Source organism: Macaca nemestrina, chromosome 4 (genome assembly GCF_043159975.1).
Source record: "Macaca nemestrina isolate mMacNem1 chromosome 4, mMacNem.hap1, whole genome shotgun sequence".
NCBI classification, from domain to species: Eukaryota; Metazoa; Chordata; class Mammalia; order Primates; family Cercopithecidae; genus Macaca; species Macaca nemestrina.
Genome location: NC_092128.1, coordinates 172998936 through 173014341, shown reverse-complemented (window position 1 = coordinate 173014341; position 15406 = coordinate 172998936). Strand labels below are relative to the sequence as shown.

Below are 15406 nucleotides of genomic sequence, written 5' to 3'. Positions count from 1 at the left end.
AATTTAAGGTGTCCTTCTGAATTAAAATGTTTAAAAAATTAATTCAAAGGTAGAGGAAAGCTTTCATTGTTTAAGACAGTTGGGCGTGCAAGTTGGATACGTAAGGTGGAACACCCAAAATGATGAAGCTTTATTTAGAGTATTTGATTGTATTTTTATTTTTTCTTGTTAGCAATTAAATAACATGGCTAGTTTTCAACTAAATCTGTTCTATTTCATGACAATAAAGCCAGGCCATCTGCATATATAACTGTGCTCTCTTTCTGTTTGCTCTAGTGAAGAAGTCATCATGAGCTACAATGAAAATGATACAGAGTAATTAAGATAAGTGAAAAATGACATCCATGTTTTATCCCTCTGGAAAAATTATCTCAACTCTGAAAGGATTGTTTCTACTGAGCCTGAACTTCAAAACGGGTTCTGTATAAACGTTAATAAATACAGTTCTATGAGTTCTTGGATTTTAGCCTTGAGGTTATTATAGTCTCAGAAAAAGGCTGAAGAAAGGTCATTTAGAACAACCACATGTTATATTTCACTCTAACAAGGTGATAAAGAATATAACTGAAAAGCTACCAATGAAATGAAGATTATGAGAAAGTGGGAATTACCTTGAACCTACTCTCATATATTCTTGGTGTTGGGAACTGTTACAAAAATGTAAGGAAGCATCATAAATCTAGAAGAAGGTTCAACTTTAAGACAGAAGCCTGAATGTGCCAGTGAGGTTCACCTCTTAGGATTGTCAGATAAACAATAAGATTTTTATTTTAATTTTTTTTCAATATTAGCATACCCCAAATACTTTGTGGGACATACTTATACTTACAAAATATTGTTCTGTATCTGAAATTAAAATATAACTGGGTGTCCTCTATTTACCTGGTAAATAGGGCAACCCTATCCTCTCTCTTTTGAGACTCACTTAAAATTTCAGAAAAATAGGAAAACAACAAGTAAATCCACAGTCGCAGAGTGTGTGTTAGGGGATTGGTGAAGGCATCAGCAGAGGGAGAAAGTTAAACAAAGTGGTCTGAAAGAAAGCAGGTGGAATAATGTTGGCAAAGCAAAATGTAGAAAGTTGACTGCCCAGAATTCCTGAGATGGGATTGCAATGGAGGCAGCTGGCCTGCCCGGCAGCAGCCTGGAAAGGTCTGGTCCTAGGGAGGATGAACGGAATTGGAAGAAAAGCCGTACCCCGAAGAGTTGTTCTCCTACGTGTCCCAGCATCACATGCAGAACTGCAGACAGCTAAGCTTTTACACCTCCTGCCAATATAATAAAAATAACCATAGTAACATACAGCTTTTCCCAAAGCAATGAAAAGAAGCATTTGGCAGAAATAGGCAGATATGATAGACTTCTTGCCCTCCACTTGGGACTGGTTTCTCAACATCTCACCCTAAAGCAAAGCCTTCCCAGCATGTATGAAGAGCTCAAAAATATTTGACAATAATAACAACAAAGATACTTAATACTAGGGCAGTAAGTCACACCAAGCACAAACAATGCTACATGAATTTTGCCAGGTAGCAGCTCAACAAAAGGAAATGGAGATTGTTCAGACTTGCTTCTCCAGGACAGAAAATCAAGCAGGGATTCGAGATAGAGGCTAAATTGAAGAATGTGTGTGCCTCTGGCTGGAATAACTTCAGTGATTTATCTCTTGGAAAATTAAAGTTTTGGACAATGAGTCTGAGAAGTGGGAGGAGCCCTAATATATATTGTAACTGTCTTTCTTTTTTTTTTTTTTTTTTCTTTTTGAGACGGAGTCTCACTCTATCGCCCAGGCTGGAGCACAGTGGTCGGATCTCAGCCGCCCACCACCTCGCCCAGCTAGTTTTTTGTATTTTTTAGTAGAGACGGGGTTTCACCGGGTTAGCCAGGATGGTCTCGATCTCCTGACCTCGTGATCTGCCCGTCTCGGCCTCCCAAAGTGCTGGAATGTAACTTTTTATTGTGAGCCTCCACAGCAAAGGATTACTGCCTTTTAAGAGAAGACCCCTTTACCACTTACGGCACATTAGAGGTGAGCTTCTGTATGATTAAAAGCCTTTATCAAAAATATCCCCATTGGTTAACTGAATCTGTCTGTCAAGTGTATTCATAATTAATTGACACTAATGAAAAGCCTAGAGGTGCCAGTGGCCCTTTACAAGTTATTAAGAATGCATTGTATTGAGAGGCCGAGGCAGGTGGATCACAAGGTCAGGAGTTCGAGACCAGCCTGGCCAAGATGGCGAAACCCCAACTCTATTAAAACCACAAAAATTAGCTGTGTGTGGTGGCAGGTGCCTGTAATCCCAGCTACTTGGGAGGCTGAGGCTGGAGAATTGCTTGCAGCTGGGCGGCAGAGGTTGCAGTGAGCCGAGATCACGCCACTGCACTCCAGCCTGGGCAACAAAGTGAAATTCCATCCAAAAAAAAAAAAAATTATTGTAATTAAATTAAGGCTTTTCCAGCAGCTTGTTTTTGCATAAATATTTGAAAATATGACTTCAGTAACTAAAGATATTTAAAGAAAATATGGAAGGCAGAAAGAAAAAAGAGTAGCTTTCTGAACTATACACATACACACACAAACACACACACATATATATCTATATCTATATCTATATATCACTTAGGTGAGATTTTTATCTCATTTTTACATACAATTTTTTGTGCTCTGCAACCTATATGGGACCGCACTGAAAGAAGCAGATTTTCTCCGGAAAGATAAATGGCAAGTTTCTGGAGAAATGAATGTACAAGTGTTATGCAGAATTGTTTGCTCCTTTAGAAATTGTTCATGTGAAAAATTACACTGCAAGCTACAGAAAGCCTATAGAGGCTAGGGAGAAAAACCGGTGACTGACAGACCAGTCTGATGTCTTTATTAGGAAAAGACATTCAAATAGCCAATGAAAAGTGCACAACTGAGGTCTCTGAGAAGAAAATTCACACTTATTCAAAAGGAGCAATGTTAGTTTCAGTCTAAAACCTGAAGACATTGTTGAGTTCCAGAGAATGGATATTCTAGGTGCTAATCAACTTTTCTTGGCCTTGATGGAAAAAATCATCCCGGGTTCTTTAGGCAAAACTGTCTTGCCTTATTAATTAAAGCAGCTTAATTAAATGTAAACTCTCCCATCCAGAATGGACTATAGATGCAAGAAGTGTGAAAATGAGTAATGTTAGTAGAAAGCTTGTTGTTGAAACCAAGCAAGGAGTATATTTCTTTACTAATTTGAAGAAGAATTAGAGTTTTTGTTTGTTAGGCTTTTGTTGTTTTTCAATCTATTTTAATTAAAAGGCACTGCAGAAGCAAAGGTATATTCTGATGAACTGAAGTCTCAGACTCCACATACCACTTTTCTTTATTATTTTGTCTATTCAGGGGCAGATGTTCCATATTTGTGGGAAGATCTAAACATTAAGTGGTAGACTATGTTTTCAAAGATTGACATCTGGTTTGTTAAAACCATTGAACCAAATGCAGTATTCAAAACCAGAAGTCAGTTTAGGATGGTTTTCTTTGTTAAAGTAATAGTAGGGCAGGCTCTAGCTTTTCCACACAGAGAAATGTGTTCGTTAATTTTAAAAAATATTCCTTGTACTTTCTCTCTCCCTCCATTTGCAGTTCCTCCCTTTAACAGATGGAGACTGTTTCTCTGCCTTCAGTTGACCTTTGGACTTATTTTGGCCAATAGAATGCAATGAAAGTAACCATGTGCTGAATCTAAGGCAGACGTCAGTGGCTGTGTGAGTTTCCATGATCTCTCAGAACTCCATCACTGTCCTGTGAACAAACCCAGGTTAGCCTATGGGAGTGAGACACCATATGAAGAGATCCCAGTTATCACAGCTGAGGCCATCCTAGACTTGTTTGCAGCCAGTTGATTCTGTAGGATGTAAGAAGGACCAGCCAAGGTCATCAGAGCCACATTTGCCACACCCACAGCTAACTGCAGCTATGTACCTGAGCCCAGCTATGACAACTGCTTAGCTAATCTGGAGACTCATAAGCAATAAAGGACACTTTTGGATCTATAATCCACTGAAATTTGATTGGCTTGTTACACAGCAATAGCTAACTGATACAGGACAGCAGTGGTAGATTTAGAGATCAAACAATGAAAAATGAGATGTCTTTTGTTTTCTTTAAATGTATGTAGCCAAATACAGCAAAAGTTTTCCAAACTATTAAAAAAATATGAAAAGTCAGCCCTGAGAGTCAGACAGACCAGAGAGAGAAGTTCAGCTACAAAGTTCAGGTGCAAAAATGCATCTCTTAAGAGGAATAAAGAACGTCTACTATAACTCTGGTGGTTATATCTTGGAGGCTAAAAGAGCAAGGTAAACGTGCAATGGTAAAGGCAGAGTCCTCTTTGGAGGACAGGACAGCGATTCAGCAGAGAAGTAAAAAAAGAAAAAGAAGTTGGCTTAGCTTTTGGCTCTAAAAACAAAATCTCCTGTAATACCTTCATTTTTATCAATATACTTCTATTTTAAGCTGCATACAAAGAAGAAAGATTTTGGCTTCTGTTACTCCAACTTCCTTTTTTCTAGGGTCTTCAAACATGTTTCTATTCAGTTATCTGTGTCCCTACACAGGGCATAGGTTTTCTAATTTCTATACGAAAAGCTGCTTTTCAGAAGAGGGTACCCAGCCTGGGCAACACAGAGAGACCACGTCTCTACAAAAAAATCTAAAAATTAGCTAGGCATGGTAATGCACACCTGTAGTCCCAGCTGCTTGAGACACTGAGGCAAGAGGATCACTTCATCTTAGGAGTTCAAAGCTGCAATGAGCTATGACCTTTTTTCCTAGATAATTACTTCTGAAGAGAAAGCAAAATCAAGCCCTACATGAAATCATTCAGCAAGGAGATGGCAGATACATGATATTTTCTCGAGAAATAAAATAGAAGGAGGTATGGAGGCTGGGACCCATTCTAATTCTATGCAAGTCTAGGCTCTGCATGGCAGAGGGGCATGTAAATGTTGCCCTCCAGTACAGTGGATATAGGACTAATTGTCCTGTACTGAGGCTGGTGAAACAACAAGGCCTTGAGCCATGGGTTTCTCATTGATCTTTTGAAGGGCTTACTTTATTTTTACCAGCATTTCCTAAATGTATCTTAACTCCCTGCCTTGAGGCTCAATGGGATTATTCCTCCCAGAACAAAAAATATATTGAAAGATTAAGAGTGCAACTTAAGAATTCAGTGGCATTCAACACTGATAGCACTCCTCTGGAAAACAACAGTATAGCCTTTACCTCCTTACTGGAAGACTGCCTGTGACTTCTTGGAAATGAATGAATGGTTCTTTCTACCATCATTTTTCCCAGAAGGGTAAGAACACAGATATTTTATTTCCCTGGTTCTTTTATTAAAGCAACGTTGGATATTATTTATACAACTTAAGACTTGATTACCCTTAACACTGGAGTCGCTATTTGTACCAAAATTCATCTTTCTGACTAGCAGCACTAAAGCTTCTCCAGTATGCCTTCCCTCTCCGCCCCCACAAAATGTCTCACACTTATGTTACCTTTGCGTTACAGTATTCACTGCTCTACCTGGCTTGCTTCCTCTTTTTCTTGCTCTTTTCTTCCCTCTCTCTCTCTTTCTCTGGCCTAAAAAGCAATGGGAAAATCCTTTTCCATTGGTAATGGTCTCACAGGCAGAGAAGATACCTAAAGGTAAAGAATTGAGAAACTACCCTAGAAGTTCTAGAACATGGACAGGGAGGTATAGGTCAGTTTTCTGTTGCTAACGTAACACATCACCACAAATCTAGTGGTTTAAAGCAACAAAGGTTTATTATCCTACAATTCTGGTGGTCAGAAATCCAAAACTGAGTTTTAAGAGGCTAAAATCAAGGTGTAAACAGAAAGGATATAGAAGAGATGCTATTCGTTTGCCTTTTCTAGAAGCCACCTGCATCCTTGGGCTCATAACCTCTTCCTCCATCTTCTAAGTAACTCACATAGCATCTTCTCTCTCTGACTCTGCTTCTCTCCTCATTGTCATTACGCAGAATTTTTCTGACTCTGGCCCTCCTTCCTTCCTCTTATTAAGGACCCTTGCAACTGCATTGGATCCACCCGGATAATCCAGATTATCTCCCTGTCTCATGGTTCTTGATTTAATCACATCTGTAAAGTCCCTTTTTGCCATGTAAGGTAACATATTGACAGGTTTTGGAAATTAGAACACAAACCTCTGTAGGAGCCATTATTCTGTCTACCACAGAAGAGTAACAAGAAAAATATTTTTTGAGTTATTCTTTGGGCATGTGTCTTAGGCAACTGTATTAGTTTGTTTTCATGCTGCTAATAAAGACATACCCAGGACTGAGTAATTTATAAAGGAAAGAGGTTTAATGGACTCACAGTTCCACATGGCTGGAGAGGCCTCACAATCATGGCAGGAGGCAAATGAGGAGCAAAGGCATGTCTTACATGGTGACAGGCAAGAGCGCATGTTGAGGGGAACTGCCCTTTATAAAACAATCAGCTCTAGTGAGACTTACTCACTACCACAAGAACAGTATGGGGGAAACTGCCCCCATGATTCAATTATCTCCACCTTGCCCCATCCTTGACACATGGGGATTATTACAATTCAGGGTGAGATTTGAGTGGGGACACAGTCAAACCATATCAGCAACGTTTAAGTCCTTCCCCATATACTACTCAATTTATCCTTATAGAAACCTGTGAGATATGGATTATTTTCCCCTTTAATAGAAAATTAAATAAATTATTATAATATTTAGCAGAACTAAAGTTATCATAAGTGTGCCTCTATAATTGTGTAAAATTCTCAATTAAAAATGAATTGCTTCAATAGGTCTATTTTGGGAGACATTTTGAAAACCTTAAAAGATATTCAATGATTTTGTAGTCATTAACATAAATAAGAACACTTTTTCTACTAATGTTTTGACTTGGGTTGACCCATGACTTAATAAATGATAGCAAAATTGTTTTGAAAATCAATTTCAGAAGACACAGATATTTATCTGTGACTTACACTAACAATCAAGAAGGCATAAATCTGAACAATATTTTTGGTTTCCCATATATAAATTGGTATGTAATATCTTCTGGAATTTTAGCTTTTGGATAATGTACATTCTATAATTAACCTATGATCAACCTATTGCTCCCTTTTAGACCAAACTTATTGTATCAGTAAACCATAAGAAAAAAATAGATGTTCTGTAAAAACATTTATTCAGAAGCCATTACCTCTTATTTAAGGGAAATGTATAATAGCTTTTAAATATTGACTCTTAAGACTTTTTGACCCTACATTTCTTGTATGTCCAAGATACAGAAGCAAATTTTCTTAGTGTTTTTTCTATACTGGTCATTATATCAGAATTGGAAAGTGAGATGGTAAGAGAATCAAGTTACAGAAACATAATGTCAATAACTTTGCTCATTTTAAAATTCAAGAATCCCACTAGAAAGATTTGGGCTCCCAAAATGAAGGTATAGTTCTATGGTCTGAATGTTTGTGCCCTCTAAAATTCATGGGCTGAAATTCTCACCCTCATGGTGATGGCATTAAGAGGTGGGTTTTTGAGAGGTGAGTATGTAATGAAGGTGGAGCCCTCACGCATGGTATTAGTGTCCTTATTAAATGAGGCTCAAGGGAGGTTGTTTGCCTCTTCCATCATATGAGGATGCAGCAAGGAGATGCCTTCTATGAACCAAGAAGTGAGCCTTCACTTGATAATGAATCTTCCAGTGCCTTGATCTTGCACTTGTTAGCCTGCAGACTGTGAGAATAAATTTCTGTTGTTTATAAGCCACCCAGTCTATGGTATTTTGTTATAACAACTAGAATGAACTAAAACATATAGTCTGCTAATGCTGTTTATGTCTCAGTTCTATTTCTACGGAAATATTAACTCATGCTATCTTGCTCTCAACCTCTACATCCTAGTATTATTTAAAAGGGTCATCAACACACATATTGGTATAAAAGGCCTGAGGATGAACAAGCTCTGAGAGATGCGACAGGGGAATAGAAGTACCACTGCCTGTGGTGTTTGAAGATGGCACTACCTACCAATAAAGGCAGTGCTACCCGATAGCTTCAAGTTGCATGATTTGGTAGCAGACTTGAGCCAGATGCTTGGGACTGGATTGTACACTGCTGCCAGTTTTCCTCTATCACTAAGCGAATATATCCTTTCCTTTATGGGAAAAGCTCTCCTTTTCATACCGGGCATTAGTATTATTAATTCTATTTGTTTACTGATGAATATTTTCAGGCTAAGTGAAGCTCCTTGCCTTCCACAAATGAAGAACAAACGTTCTGGCTTCTCCGATTAAATGACCAGGAAATTTAACCCTTTCAGCTACCTCACACAGACGACTTCCTTATCTGATCTTAATAGTCAAGATAAATATTTTGACAAGGATGGAAACAGGCCAAATGGTAACAAAACCAGGTATTCTCTGAAGACTATTACAAAGCAGAATAACTAAAACATCAGAAATGGTAGTAAAGAATTTGTTCTGGTTTAGACTAAGATACATGCTTATGGTAATTCCTAGACCATCAAATATTAACATTTGTTCTCATTAGAGAGCAACAACTCTCCGCACTGGGTCTTGAGGGCTTCACCAAGTTTGGTTCTCCACAGCGCCACCCTCTGGCCTTTTCAATGTATGCAGTCTTCAGCGAGCATTTCCTTGAGAACCTACAACGAAATTAGCATGTGGTAAACACAGGGAAGTTAGATACGGAAGGATTTACTCCCCTTCTTTGAGAAAGGCATACAGAGCTTTAAGATCTATTAGCATCTTGAGGTATCAAAATAGGCAAATGACCAGTAAAAAATGTAAATAAAAGAGAATGGATAAAGGGAAGAAAAAGGAAGGGAAAGAGCAAGGAATATAATGCTATCATTGGTGACGTAAAGCATGTATTAAAGAAAGTAAATAATAAGCCAAAAGAACATAGGAAAAAATAGGGCAGTATCAAATGAAGTATGGTAAGATTGATAGACGTTTGGGATCATGGCCTAGTCAATTAAGAGGCTGTCTGATTCTGGTTACACAAGACATAATGGATAAATATATGCATCTTTTAAAAGAAAACCTATTCATTTGTGGTGTTTGGAGCTTGTCCTCTGATTTCTTTTTCCCTCTCCTGTTCAGCCCACCCTTTCTTACTTACAGAGCATCCTTGTTACTCAGCATCCCAACGTCTTCCAACGATCACGTGCTTCATTGAACAGCCATGACCATCTCTTCTTCAGTGCTCAGTTTAATAATGAGCACATGAGAAATTCTGCTCATTAAAGACATAGAGAAGAATGCTGGAGGCTTCTTGGAAAGATGGCTTGCCTCCCTCCCACCTCCCATAAAAACAACACTGGAGAAAGGCACCCCTCTTCTTTTCCTGGAATTTCTCAGGTTTTCACATGAGCAATGGACCTGCAGCAGAAATCACAGGGGGAGCTGCCCTGTAGAGAGAGCCAATCCATGAAGTATGGCAAGAGCATAAGGACAGAAAGCACTTGGACTCTTGATGAAGTCAGTGAGCCACTAAATTCGCCAACTTGGGCCCTGCCCTATGTTAGTATACCTCCCCCTGTTCAATAGATTTTTCTCCACTATGTAAGATATTTGGAGTTGAGATTTTTATTGCAGGCATACAAATGCATCCAAATTAGTGTATTCTCTAATTTGTTATCTGGCTATGTCATGCTTCATCAATACTTTTTATGTGGTGACACGCTAGGGAAATGAAAATCCATGGAAATGAAGTTAATACATTTCACTTTTTTAAGACAAGATGGATTGATAATAAAAAAATGGTAAATATTTCAAATAAATTGCATATAAGCATAATATATCTTTTTGTTATTTTTAAAATTCACAAAAATACCTTCAACTGGAATGGTATCAGACAATATAAATCTGGTATTTGGCGCTTTCCTTACACGTTAACTGAGTCAGATACACATATCTGATTCTAAATTCTTGGCACATATACATAAAGATTTGAATAATCTGTAAGGAAAAAGAGGAATTAAACTTTAAAATGAATAATCTCATATTGTATTTTGATGAGAATTATTTTAAAAGTTTAACCTTGAATTAGAGATGTAACTGTGCCACGAGGATTTTGCAACCTTTAAACATTTCAATGAAAAACCAAACACATTGTTTAGTTGGTACTATGTAAACCAAATATCTGATAGATATTTAATATTTCTTTATAATGGATTCAGTGTCACAGAGCCATATAACTGACAAATCAAGAGTTTTCCAGGACTTTCTAACTCTCTGAATGAAGTTTCATGTGCTAATCGCACAGCCTCGCAGACATAGCTTCTTTGTTTCAATATTCATGTTTATTGACATGTCTGTATGCATGCCCGGGACAGAAGCTAATTAATGAATGAAACTGATTTATAATTTGACAGCTGTTAATTCTTCATTAGCTGCACTTTTAAAATTTGTGTCTATCTGGAAAGAAACATGTTTGTCATTTTCCGAGAGAGGAAAGTAAAATCTGATCTACTAGATTATTATGAATTTGTGGATTAACGCAAAACTAAAGCAAAATAATAACTACCTAAAAGCTGTTCAGCTCTCTGAGACCGCACTACAACCTGTGTGATCCCTATTGCTTCCAGAAATATAATGATGGTTTTGCCTTTTTATTTTGATTTTTAAAAAATCAACTGTTTTTTTCTCCAAACTGTCAGAATAAATGACATGTGGTAAGACCTTTGAAGCCATTATGCAAAAGTTAAGCCTGCAAGTTCACTAATTTATGGGAAAAATAAAGAAAAACATGTCAGAGCCATAGGGAGAGTGGCTTTTAATTGGAAGTTTGAACTTACAGTGTAAAATCTTAGTCTCCCAAGGTTGTTACTTTCTGAGTGAATGGAAGAAAATAGGGTAATTGAGAAAAGAAAAAATGTAACTGGCTTTCTGTGAGTTTTCTGGCAATGCCCAGTGAATAGAATTGGTGAAATTCAGCAAAGGTACCAAGAGGCCCCTTATGCCATGATACTGAGCATCATCCAAGTGAGTTGAATGGATAGATTTTATTCCCTCATCATTTTCCAAGCACATAGTAATGTTAACATTTTGTTCTTGCCTGCTGTTTGATAAAGTTGTATTGTATTCAACTCTAGCTGGGTTTTTGGCAAAATTATTTTGTGGGATAGTAACTAAATTTTATGTAAGTTGACATCTTTATATCTTTCAAATGAATTGTTTATTTGAAGATAATTTTAAAAAACTAAATATTTTCACAGCAAAATAATAAGAGTTGTTTAGATATTCCACTACTTCTTATTTATGTAATTTTTCATATTTCAACATCTTAGAGTTACAATTAATAACTCTAATTATTACTCTAATTGACGTCTTTCTCCCCATTTACTATTATGTGAAAAAATGGTGCAAATTATTAATGGCATCTAAGTTGAGATGAAATACAGTAGCTTTACTATTCTAATAATGTCTCATGCATTCAGCATCTCTCACATTTTAAGCTGTGTGGTCTTTTTATCTACCTGTTTAATTCATGTGGGCTTTGAAATTTGTGTCCTCCCTCCAATTTCATCTTCCATGGCCATCCAGCTCTATGTGTCAAAATTTTCAACATTCTGCTCAAAACTCCAAGGTAGAATTCAGCTGCTATTCCCTTCTGAAAGCTCTCCTTGGTTATCCAAACCAGAAATGCCATCTTTAGTCCTTAAACTACAACTCCTGTTTTCTTAACTACAACCATAGTGCTTTTCCTAAATTGCCTCTTATTAAATGTATGTGTGTATCTATGTAGCCACATAGATACAGAATTATGAAATAATGTTTTTATATTCAAATGCTTAGCCCTGTGTTCGAGGATTTTCATGATATGTTCCCCAAATGATTGTACATTCTTACTTCTCACTAGTTCATTAAGATTTTTGTGATACTGTTGTCATAGTGGAGTAGTTGATGTTATTTTAACACTCAGCACATCAATGCTTCCATGATTAGTTCATGATTCTTCCTCGGGCTGTAATATCCTTTCCTAATTCACTTATCACAATAAATCATTTTTTGCGATCCTGCTCAAATATTGTAGATTAAAAATATCCTTCAAGGCTGTCTGCCAGATTTAATTATTTCTTCTTCTGTGCACATGAAGTTACATTGCATATGCTTCTCTAAAACATATTATTCAGCCTTGCTTTGAAATTTGTTTTCTCCCCTGAAGGATTGTAGACACTTCTAGGACACAATTTTTATCTTACATATTTTGTTATTTTCAAAGAATTCCAGGCATAAAAGATATTGTTCATCCTACGGTGTTTTCATTTTTTATGTGACCGTCTCTAAGAAACCCTATTCTTCGTCGCATCTATAAAGTGATAGTGTCAAGTTCCTCTATGAGGCAAAGATATAATACCTCATGCCTAGGTAGGCATTGCAAAGTATTTAAGTTGAGAATCAAAACCCAATTGTCTGATTTTCTGCCAATTCTGGGGATGTTATTGGGTCTGTTCTAAGTAGAACCTCATAGGAGAACTTAATTTAGTAGTAGTTTATGTTTGTCTAATGATTTGCTGAAGGTATCCATCTACAATCTGATTCAAAACATCATTTCTTTCTAATGCAAGGAAGGGAAAGAAAAACAAACGTCTGCGTCTATGAGGAAGTGACTCCCAGAGGGTACTGATTGTTATGTCAATGGCAGTCCCCCCTTACTTATTCCTGATAATTTATAGGGAAAAAAATGTGCTTAAGGAAGTCTTGCTCTTCCCCACAATCCTAAGGATGAACCGTAATTGATGAAAGGAAGAACATGTGACAAAATTCTAGACAACTGCAAATAAAAAGTTGTCCACTAGAGCTTCTTACTTGATTACAAATAGGCATAAGTTCCATTTGTAGTGTTGACAATTAAACGCTGACTCCACTGGCCCTCTCACACACAGCAAATATTAACTCTGGACATAGTACCGAAAGGAATAGCCTGAAGTCCCTGAAGTGTAAATAGAACAGGCAAAATCTGGAGAGAAATGGACACAGAGAAGAAGGAAACAACATTGTGTTAGCTCCAATTTTAGCCTTTTAGCCTGCAAGCAAGTGTCAGTTAATATTGCCCACGGTGGCCAAAATTTCAATAGAAAACTCACAGAATTTCCGGCCTAAAGAACCAGAGGGCAGACTTCAAGGCAACCATAGCTGTAGAATGTGAGGGGGATATCCAGGAAAGAAAAGAGGCCTAGAGAAGGGTAGAATCACATTTTGAGTACAAACTCTACCCAGATTTCTGGCTCATATCGAAACCACACATATGGAGCTCATATTCAGAGGAATCCAGCTAAGAATAAAATAACTAAACTGAAATTTGACCTGTTGCTGAAAAGACAGAGCTTGGAGTCCAACCAAGTAAACTGAATACCAAAACAACAATAACAGCAAAAACAACAAAAACATTTTCTGCAGCAATATAAAAAGATCCAGAGCCTTCAAAATAATGTAAATCACAAATTCAGGACATCATCCAGAAGTGTGCAACGTAAAAACAACCAGTAAAATGTCTACTTTCCAAAAGAGGAGACAATTAATATAGAACAATTCCAAGGTATCTCAGATATTGAACTGGCATGAAAAACATGTTTGAGTAGCTAGTATAACCAGTTCAATGAGATAAAGGAAATAAGTTTGTAATAAATGAATTAGCTGGGTGTGGTGGTGCACACCTGTAATCCCAGCTACTTGAGAGGCTGAAGCAGGATAATCACTTGAACCAGGGAGGCAGAGGTTGCAGTGAGCCAAGATCGTGCCACTGCACTCCAGCCTGGGCCAAAGACTGAATGAGACTTGATCTCAAAAATAAAATAAAATAAAATAAATGAAAGGATGGTAAATCTCAGCAGTGGAACAGAAAGCATTAAAAAAATGAACCAAATAAAAAATTTAGAAATAAAATAGCCAATATTTTAGGAAAAATACTAGATTTGCTGTATTAAAAACTTTTGAAGTCTAAAGTTAAGTGAACTAAGATTTCATCTTAAGAAGTAGGGAATAAAAATAATTTCAAAGCAAGTGGAAGGTAGGAAATAATAAATAGCAGAAATCAATGAAATGAAAAACAAATTTTAGAGAAAGCTAACAAAGGCAATTTTGATACTTTGTAAGATCAATAAAATTAGGAACCTCTAGTTCTATTAATTTTTAAAAGTGGAATAAATAGAAATTACCAAAGACAAAAGAGGAGTAATTATTTCAGATCCTATCAACATTAAAAGGATTAAAAAAGAATATTATCATCAGCATTATACCAACAACTTAAATATCTATAATAAATGGCTAAATTTTTTGACAAATAAAACTACAGACACAACAAGAGATTTAAAATTCTCTGATTAGCCCTATATCCAGTAGTTAAATAACATGTTTTAAATCAGTCTTCCTACAAAAAAATCCTACATCCCGATGTTCCACTAAGTTATTATAAATCTTAAATGAGCAAGTGGCAATAATCTCACACTAACTCATTCAGAAGATGAAAGGAAGTCATATAAAGAAAATTATTTCACTTCCACACTCCTTCTCTCAGGCTTCTAGCAGGTGTACATAGGTGTGTTTTGGTGTTGAGTCCGCCATCTTTCAAAGATAAGGGAGAATCTCGGAGAATGGGTGAGAAGTTGACCCTAAATCCCCTACATCACTAAAACAAAATTATCCCAACCTGAAAATGCTTACTTCTGGACTTCTAAGTTGACATAAGTTAGTCAATCACAATTTTTTAAGGCAAAATGTTATTTTGAACAAAAACATATTTTAGAAACACTTTTCTGTTGTTAAATATTACATAAGTGCAGAAAGTTAAAAAACAAACAACTCAGTGAATTATACAATGATAACTGACATAACTACCACTCATCTCAGGAAATAAGAATATGGCAAGTCATCCCAAAGATATTCACATTTCTTCATCCAACTATAATCCCATTTGGTTAATCTCAAAGATTAACTACTATCCTGACTTTTGTGGATATTATTCTCTTTATTGTTTTGCGTTCAAATGCTATACATCTAAGTCAGACACAATAGTCTTGTTGGTCTTCGATTTTTCCTCAACTTACTGAAATTATTGCTGTTGTTATTTATTTTAAATGTTTTTTAACTTCTTCAAAATTTATTTGTTGACAAAATGGGATCCAAAGTTATTTTATCAAATGAAATATACTTAACATGGGAGCTATAATATCAAGAGCTCATTTCCTTTCCTACTTCATATTTTAAGTTGAAATATATTGATACTTTAATATGTTACTATTTTAAAATGTAGTCTGGTACTGCTATTGTTTTGTTTTGTTTTGTAATTTTTTGAAAGAAAATGAGGCATCTTTTATTTGAAATACATATAAACAA

General features: G+C 36.4%; 1 protein-coding gene across 25 annotated transcripts in view; it reads left to right on the top strand.

Annotated features, from left to right (window-relative positions):
• Positions 1-15113, top strand: part of LOC105472758 (claudin 8) — a 146832-nt gene extending 131719 nt beyond the window's left edge. For 8 of the 25 annotated variants that reach the window (XM_071095564.1, XM_071095565.1, XM_071095572.1 and 5 more), the window contains one exon: positions 277-15091. The gene's annotated coding sequence lies outside the window, so the exon portion shown is untranslated. Of the gene's footprint in view, positions 1-276 lie in introns of all 25 variants that reach the window. The other 17 variants (XR_011622771.1, XR_011622770.1, XR_011622772.1 and 14 more) reach the window with 13 other exon arrangements.
• The last annotated feature ends 293 nt before the right edge of the window (positions 15114-15406 follow it).